Raw genomic sequence first — 11,029 nt, 5'->3', positions numbered from 1 at the left:
CCAAAGTTCTCTTATCACTGCTCACTACCTGCTGCATTTCAACTGCTGCTGAGGCATGCGCCGTGAATTTATCAGTAAACACAGAGCAACGGCCTCGAGGTGACCCTGGATCATCAAGATCCAGGCCTAGCTGTCAGTTGACCGATTTCACACCTAACGATGACACTTGCTGAGTGACTGTTAAGTAGATGATTATCAGATAGGCCTCGTAATTGTATTGATTGAGGCCAACTAATACAGAGAAGAGACTTCTGGCTCTCTGGGTCAAAGATCCGAGTTCGGTGAGCTGTCATGTGCTAGCTTAAACGTAGTCCTACTGAACTGAATAGTGAAACCAGAATGAACTGAATCATGTTATTTATGTTTTGATTTCATTATTCAAATAGATTGAGAGCTGGCTATATTCTAAAAAATATATATATCAGAGAGTTCCCAAATCTATGTGTGAGCCGTATCTCAGATTTTGAATGTATGGATACTTTATTAAGAAAAAAGGATATCCAGATGTACTGAGATTGTGAAAAAAAAAACACCTCACAGTTCATCCACATTGTTTCTAAATGAACCCACAGTACAGCTGACAGGACTTCACTCCGCTGTTTTTCTATTTGGTGTGAATCATTTGGGCCCTAAATAAGGTGGAGACTCATCACTGAAGGGTGATCTGACATCAAAGCAGTGATTTACAACTTTGAGAAAAAGGGGTGAAATCGGAGGTGCGACCGATCTGCTGGGACCTCGTCCTCAAGCTGAGAAAAGCAGCACTTCCTATGAGCACCAGCAGAGCTGGCGCTCACCTCACCCGGGGCAATGTAAACACACTCACAGCGTCAGGGTAATAATCAGGTGTCCTCTTGTGCTGGCCAATACACAAGCGGAAGACCACAGGACTCCCCCCGCTAACAAGATGTCACCCACTGCTGTCCCTCCTCCATCAGTTACCTTAAAAGACAAGGGAGAGTTGTTAGTGCGGGTCTCACATAGCTTAATTGTTTAAGCCTCAACAGGGGGGCCTAGTGGGGAAGAGGGCTTTCGAAGAAAGAGAGGAAGAGTCACCAGGGAGTCTTGTTTTATATTAGTTTTCTGTGCCAAATTTCACCTTTTCCAAGATTTTACCCAATTTTGCACATTTCTTGCATTCTGCTCACAAGACTTGGCGTTTCTTACGATACCTTTCCAAACAATTAAGTTCCTTCTTGAGCACAGCAGGCAAATCACGGCCTACTGCTGTTCCCGTGGCAACCAACCGCTCCGAAGAGGTTTCAGAGTCTGTTCCCGCGTTAAGGCTGCAGGTGCTTCTGTCTTTCCCACACAGGCTTTCCCAGCTGGGGCCTGGGGAGCCACATCTTCCTATTCAAACCCCATTTTTCCAGCCTTAAGATCCAAGCTTCTTACACGCTTTTGTTGATCCCATGTGGGTATTGTTGCATAACCCCTTCTTCTTTGGGTCACAGCAGCGAGAATGTCTGAGTCTGTCGGAAATTTCCAGGCTACACTGCACAATAATGCAATAAAAATGAAATCAATTTGCCTAAAACGCATTTTTATTAAAAGAAATGGATATTTTTAGAGGTAATAAAAAGCTGCTCCAGCCCAAATGCATGACTCGTGACGTGGAGCCACTGCCGCCCCCTGCTGGTAAGGCATGGGTGACCTACATTGTACCTCAATATTGAATCATTTAGTATTACCCTATGACTTTGTTGGTTTTCCGGGCGTCTGTAAATGTGTGAATTCCAAATATTTATGTGACCTTCAAATCAAGATGTTCTAAAACTTTTAAACTGATTAAGGCCACCATCTTCACAGTCTGTCTGTCTAATCAGACAAATGGAGGACATCTAATCTGTATCCAGACAGCTGGGACTTGACATTTGTGACAGGGTGTCATGCCACTCTACAGCAGTCCTAATGTCTCTACTTACTGTATGAACAGCACTCTCATTCATGATGCTCCCACAAATGGCACCCCCACCTGCCGACCAAGTGTCTCCCCAGCACATTGGCTGAAAGAAATGACAGACATTCTTCATCCCTGCTCAAGTCTCTGTATGATAGAGAAAGACAACAGGGCTCACTGCAGGCTTTTTGGATAGATATAGGCTTTACTATTCAAGGGGAAAGCATAAATGTTGCAGCTAGACCTCCACTTTTACATGGAGTGTAGAGCTAGTGTCTCCCCCTGGTGGTAGATTGGGTAATTTCATAAACAATGGTGTTTTTGTCATTGCCGGAATTAACATTGATGTCTTATGCTTATTTACAGCCATCCAAAGGGTCCAGAGAGTTGCAGAGATGATGGAGCCAAATCTTTGCATACCCCTTTAAGTGAAACCTTTCTCTCTGTTCTAATGTTCTTCCACCAGATAATTAGTGTTCATTCTTAGTAAATAGTTTTTCTCAGCAGCTTGTAAATACAGTATTACTGATGTTTCAGAAATCCATGCCAGCCTCCTCCACATTGCTTGTCTTTACATCAGCAGCTGAGCTGCTCCTAAAAGATAGCACAGACAGGAAATCAAGCCTTTTGCCTTTGGCTCCGTTCAGTGGGGTGATACCTTCCCCAGCAGCGTAGCCTATCAGCACGTAAACCTCTCTTCTTCTGAACCACTGAGCCATAAAACACTTAAACCCATCAGGATAAAAAGAGATAAAAAAAAAAACCCACACAAAACTGTAGGTTTTTTTTTTGTAGGGATGGTGGAGATTAGACTCAGATTAAGGCTGCATTCATCCAGATGGAGGGACACACTCTGGCATTAGAGGTAATTGAGGTGATGTTTTGCAGCAGCAAAGATGCGCCTGTGACTCAGAATACGCGGTGTAACAGCTGTGCTGTGGCACACCAGCCCCCCCACCCCCACCCCCACCCCCTCAAGCCCATCACTGATTGTGGCGAGTCCTTGACTGTGACCTTGCGCTCCCCCTGCCCACGCGTTTGCTAGCGGGAGACATTTGACGATCAATTTGAGACGTGCGTGATGCTGCGGAGGAAGGCGGAGGCATACGGTTAGACATGATTTACGCTCAAACACGTGTGCTGGACTGGTGTCACACACAAACACACACACACACACACACACACACACACACATGCGCAGGCATGCACCCACCGTGCCAAACACACAAACAAGGGCTTACATAAATTATCCTGCGATGTGTTGCTATGCATATTTCTGGTGACTTTGAGGGGATGCATGCAGTTACGCCATCAGACAGAGGAAATTGACATCACGCCTGCAGTGGACAATATTGTTGCTGGATTTTAGAGAAGTTTGTTCAGATTTTTAGAGGATGGGTTTTAATTTTTTTTTGCATAATGTAGCAATATGAAGCTTTACTTGTTGCTATGATGTGCTGTAGGTCCACAAGTGGAAACCTGTGCTAATATGCAACAATTTGGATAATTATCTTAAATTTACACATTGCTCTGTAACTAAATTCCACAAATAAGTAAATTTAGCCTCAAGCCATGTTTATTTAAAGGCTTATTCTGTTGAGAATAACTGGCTCATCAATGGAATCTGGTCTGGTCTGTTTATTCAAAGCAGTTTTTTAACCATGTAAATTAGTGCAGGTGTATGCAGCCAACATATTTCTGGGATTGTTTTATAGATATGGATCAAAAGCAAAACATTAGCATCACAGAGATGGCAGCATTACAGTTGTGAACCTCCCACATTTGAGGGAGGATGAATCCATGCAGCAATTTGCAATTCAAGAGTTAAAGCAAATCAAATACAAAAAGCTGCTTCATCTCATCCAAACCCCTCATGTTGCACCTCCACCTCCAGGGAAAATGTATATACCCTTTAGGGGCAAATCATCAGAGGGCATGGGAGGATGTTGGAATCACTGTGATGTGCTCTGACCTCTGACCTGCAGCGGCAGCAGCAGCGCAGGTTTGAGATGACGCCTGGATCCCGGAGCACGGAATACTGGTGGAGCTGTGATGCGCTCGTGGTAAAAGCTTGGCCCGTTTAAGGCGAGCTTAAGGTGAGGTCGGGTGGACGAGAGGGATTTAAAGTGTGGACGCAATCAATTTTATCTGGTCAAGGTTGTGTTGTGATTCACTGTCAAACCAGGATGACAGAGGAAGTACAAACATCATTCCGTTGTCAGGGCGGAGACACAATGTTCACGACAATATTTCTGAGTGGAAACCTGCAGAATGAAGTTTTTCAGCTAATATTTGCAGGATTTAATTTGTTAAACACAGGAGCAGTGCGGAAAATAAGCATTGGGTAGTTTTTCCTCTGAATAATACCACATTCTATGAGAATCAAGGTCTTTTTTACGGTAAGGCAGCAAAACAGCATGGAAGAGCTGAATTTTAATGATTCATCTGTAGCAGGTACTCCATAGAATGACATAGAAGAAGTTCAGAGAGCTTCTTTCAAGCTTCATTTTCCTCAGATTTAAATATAGTCATTTATTTGTTGACCCCAAGTTTTCAAGGGGAAAAAAATCCATTGTAGATTAATCACAGAACTAATTTCGCTGTTTTGTGTCAATTTTATAAGGTTCACATGTAACAGAAGTGAGTCAATGTGCATGTGCATGTGTGTGTGTGTGTGTGTGCGCGCGTGTGTGTTTGTGTGTGGACATGCTTGTTTGTACATGTACCAAAATTAGCAGGTAAATGTGGGTTTTTGCATTTGTTCTCATTGTGTGCAGATCTGGGATTTTTTCTGCTGCAAACAGTTAAGCAGAACAACACCAGCAAGCAAAATTGGGGATCACAAAAGCTGTCTCACTTTGAAAACCCCGGCCTGCTGTTCAAACAGCCGATTGTATATGAGCCGATCAATGCCAAAATGCTGATTTTTCCCCCTCTTCACGTTGTCCTCAAATACTGATAGCATGAAGTTTTAAGCAGGGTTTTGTCCAATGTGAAAGGGCTATACTGAGGACTCCAATACTCATTTTACTGCCAAAGTGAGGACATCTTTGGACAGTCTGTGTAATGAGAGCATTTTTGAATTGCTCCTCAAGTCTGTAAAGGGGGTGTTTGAGGGTTAGGGCCTACATTTTAGGTTAGGTTGGGATTAAGGGTGAATTGGCTGGGACATACGAGTCTACATGACAGAAAAACTCTTGATTTTTACAGGTGCATTTAAACTCTCATGTGTGACTGTGAGTAAAATATTCCATCTTCTCTGCCACGACTAATGGTGATGGACTTGTTGCCCGGTAGTTAAACATGAGATGGAAGGCTGTACTTCTTCCCCACCCCCATTAATCAGAAAAAATAACCCCCAAAGCAGAAAGTTCCGCTCATATATTCTAAGGTATATGTTTGTGGAATGGGTATTGACAAAAAGACATTGGCAGCAGCATGCTTGGGACTTTTTCCCTTTTTTTCCCAGAGCTTCATCCTAATGATATTTTTTATTCCAGGAGACACAGCCTAAATGATTTCATGTGCTAATGCGCTAGGCTCGGCCATCCCCACGGCAACGGCACTGGTCTCATTAGGGTTTCATGAAACTGGCGAAAAAAGGCAAAGCTCTGAATGGGGGTTGTTAAATACATCATCAAAGAGGTGTGTCTCTGCTCTCTCCTCATGAGTTAAGATAATGCGAAAAGCCCCTCGGTTACGGAGGCCAAGGGGCTAATTACAGAGGAAAGTCAGTTAGAGTTAACTGCTGTGTTTATTTCTCTGTTTAGTTGTGGTGTTGTAATAAATTTTCAGTGCATTCTCCCACCATTTTTTTCCTTGTCAGCTACATTTGCGGTTTATTCTCAATTTCTCTTCTGCCCCGAATTGAAGGGAGCGCAAAAAAAAGAGGAAATAATTACTTTTACTGGAATATGTCAAAACCAATAACTGACTTTGAAATAGGATTAATGATGAAACAGCTAAACCATTTACTTCCCAGGCGTGAACCTCATTTCTATGGAAGGACACGTTGATGATCAATCTTGTAACGTTTGTGTTTCACCTGTTGCTCTTCAAACCTGCAGCTGCTTTTGTCCTCACCTTTGAAGTACTCTGTTCAGCCACTAGAGGGCAATGTGTCCAATGCGTTCAACCTGTCACAGGTTTCTTGGAGGCGCCAAACCACACAAAGAGAAATGACAAAGAATCAGGCTGTGCAGATTAGAAGAGTGAGGTGCCTTCTAATCTGCACAGTAGGGCGTAATCAAGCAGTCACCTTTGGAAAAAAAGCAAGCATATTTTTGATATTCTCGCTGGTTTCAGAAATATGTGATAGAATTCTTGTTTTTTTCCTAGCGTGCAGTTTTATGTCACTAATGAGACTGTACCACCAGTGTAGCACAGGGAGAGTTGTTATATTAAAAACTGATTTTTAAAGGATTGCAGCAGATGCAACATTTGGATCTGGTGACCAGAATATAAAAACAAGTTCATGGTATATGGAGCTGAAATGATGCGATTGCAGTAATAAACGAGACTCGATGAATTCATTTTTTAAAAATATATGTAGAAACGTTTTTGGCTTCCAACAAAGAAAAACCTTCCTTCCATCCTTCCTCTTTCCCTATCGTTGCTTATTTCTCTCTCTCTCTCTGTCCCCTTCATTCCTCCTCCTGCTATCTGTCCCCCTCCACACACACACACACACACACACACACACACACATACACCATCTCCCCCTCCCCCTCCTGTGGGATCATGGGAATTGTGCAAGTAGCGTGGCGTTCCACGCTCTGCCCGCGGCGCTCCAGAAGGAGGCGTGCAGTAATGACCTGCTCCACAGCTTGCTCGCCATCATCGCCCTCACAATTAATTCCCGCCTCGCGTTCCTCTGTGGCGGCAGCGGTGGGGGCGATGCGAGCGTGGGCTCCCTCATTAGAGCTCCTTGTAATGTGTCTGGCAGCAGTTCCCATCCTGCCACTTTTGCCCTTCCACTGCTGCTGCCGTATTTGTTTTAAAGACGCTTCCCTCCGTGCTTTCCCTCATCCTGGATTGAATGACGCCGGGTGTGAAAACTGCATCTGGGCTGTGTTTTGCCCACCAGGACTCTGGGAAGATGCTGGTGCACCTTTCATGCAAGTGGCATTGAAGGGAAAAATCTGAGCTGGTTATTCCACAGCAGACACAATTCCTGGAAACGTCCAGTGCAGCATGGATGACCGTGGCCTTAAGAAAGTGCTGCTGACATTCCGACTCCATGGCTGCTGACACCGGACACACAAAGAGCTGAACTTTTAAACCAGGCGGTGCCGCGTCTGACCTGGGTTTCAATTCCGAGCTTGGCCATGGACGTTCTATACTTTCCCCTTACCTTCGGGTGCCGCGTGTAGCTGGTCAGCCAGTGATTTTCCTGGCCACTAGGTGTAGATTAATGCAAAGATGCTTTTGAAATCTCATGTTGTATGTGTGGGATGCGAGCTTGCATCCAGTCAAATGCCGAACGACGCTCGGAGATTTGCGTGAACGTTTGCAACCGCAAATCCGGACGAATGATGAAAACTGACAGTCCAAGACTGTTGTAGATACATGTGTGGAGATATATTAAGTTTGAAATCAGTAATCTTTGCCTGTTTATCCTGCATCTACCGTTAACAGCTTTTGCACTGAGCATGAGCCACTTGTGGAACTCTTTAGGATTTGTCGCTTCATTCACACCAGTGGTGCGATCTACAACAAGCTCTCGATAGCAAATTTTGTTTTGCTCCTAATTCAGATATATGAGGATAACTGTTATATCTATGGAAGGGCTCGAGTTCATTCACTGCTACTAGTGCCAAAGGGGCTCACTAACGCTGCTGGCCATTTTCTCCAGAGGCCTGGTGGATAAATCCACCAACTGAACAGGAATGTCTGGCCCTCTTCAGCCAGCCAGCTCTGATTATGAAACCGGTTGCATTTAGACCCTGTTGCAGGAGCTACGTTAGTTTCCCAAAATGCATTTCTCTTTTGTCTCCAGTTCCCGCCGTACAAACTCGCCAAGAAAAGAACGTTTCCTGTTACGCTTGGGAAGCCTGTGGAGGATTGGTGCTGTCCTAGCTGGTCCGAAAAGTGGTTGAAGGAACGTTCACTGTCACCAGAGCATAGATGAGATGTGAGGGGGTCCAGCAGAAATGGTTTCATATCGTATCCACATGATGAAGATGATAATGAATAGCAATAAATGAACATAAAGCCTTAAATGTTTTGTCAAGTGGTGGAAGATATCACTAACCCTTACCCGGATAATTCCGGCTGATTACAAGATGAAATTTGATTCCGAGAATGTTATTGCTCCTCCCGCTGTTCTACTCTTCCTCAAACTAACCAAGTATTTGCCCGTAAAACAGAGGATAGAACGTTTAGCCACAAATGACAACAGAATAAAAACCTGCGGATCTGCAACAGTCAGGCTCCGTCTGATAAAAGGAGGCTCGGACGTCACATTTGGGCAAATGAAATTTGTCTTAATGCGATCACTGTCAGCTGGAATTTTGTCCCGCTGACTGAGAAGAAAGCGACGTGCTGTGAGCTCAGCGCGTGTGGAATCAAGGCTTCGTTGCCGAAGATGCTCGTAAAATCGCTGAGACTTGCGATCAAATCTAGTTAGTTCAGATATGAATTTGTCAAATTTCAGGTGGTACAAATGAATATTTAGCTAGGAACCGAGGGCCGTGAAAACAGGGTCAGCGGTTTGGTCGTGTTGTTTAAACGAAGCACGTTATCGGGGTGACAGAAGCTCAGGGTGCTGTGAAGTGTTTAAGACTGAGTCACATCCTGAATACGACTCACGGACCTCTTGACTGGCTCAATCGCCACGCTGGAAAAAACCACTTGTCTACTACTTGAAGGTGCACGTCGGCGCGCTTTAATCCGACGCCACGTTGCGATTTTGTGTCGTCACTCTGGTTTTGGTGGCAAGAGTCAAAACCGGCACCCTGAAGTCAAAGACCAAACCGGACCAAAGCAAAGAAATGCGTTTGGTTTCCCGTCATCTTCATTTTTGGGCCTGCACAGTTTAATAACGTGAGATGTCTGAGATGGACGATTATGGTCTGTGTGAGCGCATCATTGGAGTGCCGCTCTGTCAGAGCAAATATTGATTGAGGGCTGTACAGCTGTTTTTAATTCTAGTTTATGACCTTTGTCACCCGCAGCCCAGTCATATATCCTGTCGGTGAATCAGGATGTGCACGCGCGCCTCAGCTGACCAAACATCTGGCATACGCGTCTCTGAAGCCCAAGAGAACGTTGAAAATTCCAGATCAAAAACAGTCTCCTCACTCTTACCCTCCCCCCCCCACACACCCCCTTCTCGATATTCTCCATCGCCTCTTGCACTTTAGCGGTTAGTGTGTGCGTCAGCATGACAGCAGTTTTCTGCAATATATCAGCCGGCGGTGCTGATGTGTTACAGTGGGGAAGCAACTGGCCGGTATGAGAAGTGAGCAGAGGACGAGCAGCAGAGGAGTCGGGATGAGTGGATGGACTTTTTAATGGAAAAGTGGCAACAGAGTTACGGATTGAATCCAGGAGGGGGTGTAAATCTCTGCGTAGCCCTGCAACACGTGATAAATTCTGCCTTCCAACTTTGGTTTATGTAGCTCACGTGCTAGGTGGCGCGTTCTATCTGCTTTTCCGTGAAAGCGTGTGCAGGGGCTGTCATCTGTAACTCGCCGTGTGCCAGGAGTCAGCTTTCTTTCGGCAAAGCTCCTAACCGGGTAATTAAAGGCGTTATACACACTCCAATTAGCAGGCCACGGCGACGGCAGGATGGATCGCTCAGCTCCATCCGAGAAGAGCGGCGCGATTCTGCGTGACGCGCATTTAATCACAGCGAAAGGCCAGCGTGTGCAGGGTGAGGCTGTCACGCATTACAGCCCGCAGGTTTCTGTGTGTATTTCCTGCCAAGGCTGCTGTGGTCCCGATGCATCCCCGCCAAATCCATAAAGTCGCCGCTTCACGGCGGAATGGAAACGCCTCGACATTCCCCCGACTGTTCGAAATCCACATATTCCTCCTCGCACCTTTGACCTTTCCAGCCAAACGCTCCTTAAAAATAACCGGCGGGAGGAAAAGAAGCAGATCCCCGTCGCGACGCTGTTTGTTGATCAAAGACGGAGAGAAAGACGACGGCTTGTATCTTCCGTGTCCTCCTGACAGATGTGTGCACAGCGCATCAATCAGCGGATCAAACTGAGACGGATGAATCGGCGGATTCATGCCGTCGTCCCTCAAACAGCCGTGGCTTCTGATTTGGCTCGTCTGTAATTCGGTTTCCATCGACTACAATGAGGGACGCATTAAATCCGGGGCCATGGTTATTAATTACTACTGGAGTTCAGTTGAAAGCCCGTGGAAACGGGGGGGGGGGGGGGGGGGGGACGCATGGGGAGCAACGCCGACAGGAACAAAGGCCTGCCACGAGGGTCCGCGCCTCCCACTGTTAGAGACTAACACGCTGCCGCGGCGCCGCGTATAGAGGTTAGGACCACCTAGACAGATTTCCCTCGGGGGCTATTATCACTGGGAAGATGAAATGATTTTCAGACAGAGGCACTCACACACACACACGCACGCACGCACACGCACACACTCACACAGATTGAGAAATGGCTCCTCGTTTTGCTGTCAGTCGAGATTGGGAATAAAAGTTCCGATTCATCGTTACTTTAAGTGCAATCAGGGCGGATTTCTTCCTGAACTCAGCGGATATTGCTTTTTTTTCCAGGTGTCAACAGGCCGCGCTTCAAAAGGGCCGCCGCTAAATGAAAAATGTCACAAGTTCAGGGACCGGACGTTGCGCCTCATGCATGTTAATCACCTATTTGTTGCTTAACGATAGAAAACGACGGCTAGCTCTCATGACCACGTTGCGTAAAGTGCTCAACTTAATGAAAAGAGGTGTATTCATGATTGGAGTCGTGGCCGTCTCGGCTTGTGACGACGCTGTTTAATGTTGGAGTTTGCGTCCAAAGGCGGAGCGCTCCGTTTCTCGTGGTGTCCACAACCGTGGCGTCCCAACTAACCTCCACCACTGGTGCCAGCTCCTCCAGCCGCAGCATCACGTGCTCATATTAAAATGATTAAAATAAGATACATCTCGGGGAA

The sequence above is a fragment of the Takifugu flavidus genome, chromosome 6, assembly GCF_003711565.1.
Source record: "Takifugu flavidus isolate HTHZ2018 chromosome 6, ASM371156v2, whole genome shotgun sequence".
In the NCBI taxonomy this organism is placed as follows: Eukaryota; Metazoa; Chordata; class Actinopteri; order Tetraodontiformes; family Tetraodontidae; genus Takifugu; species Takifugu flavidus.
The sequence above is the reverse complement of the archived record's forward strand: the minus strand, read 5'-3'. Positions refer to the sequence as shown.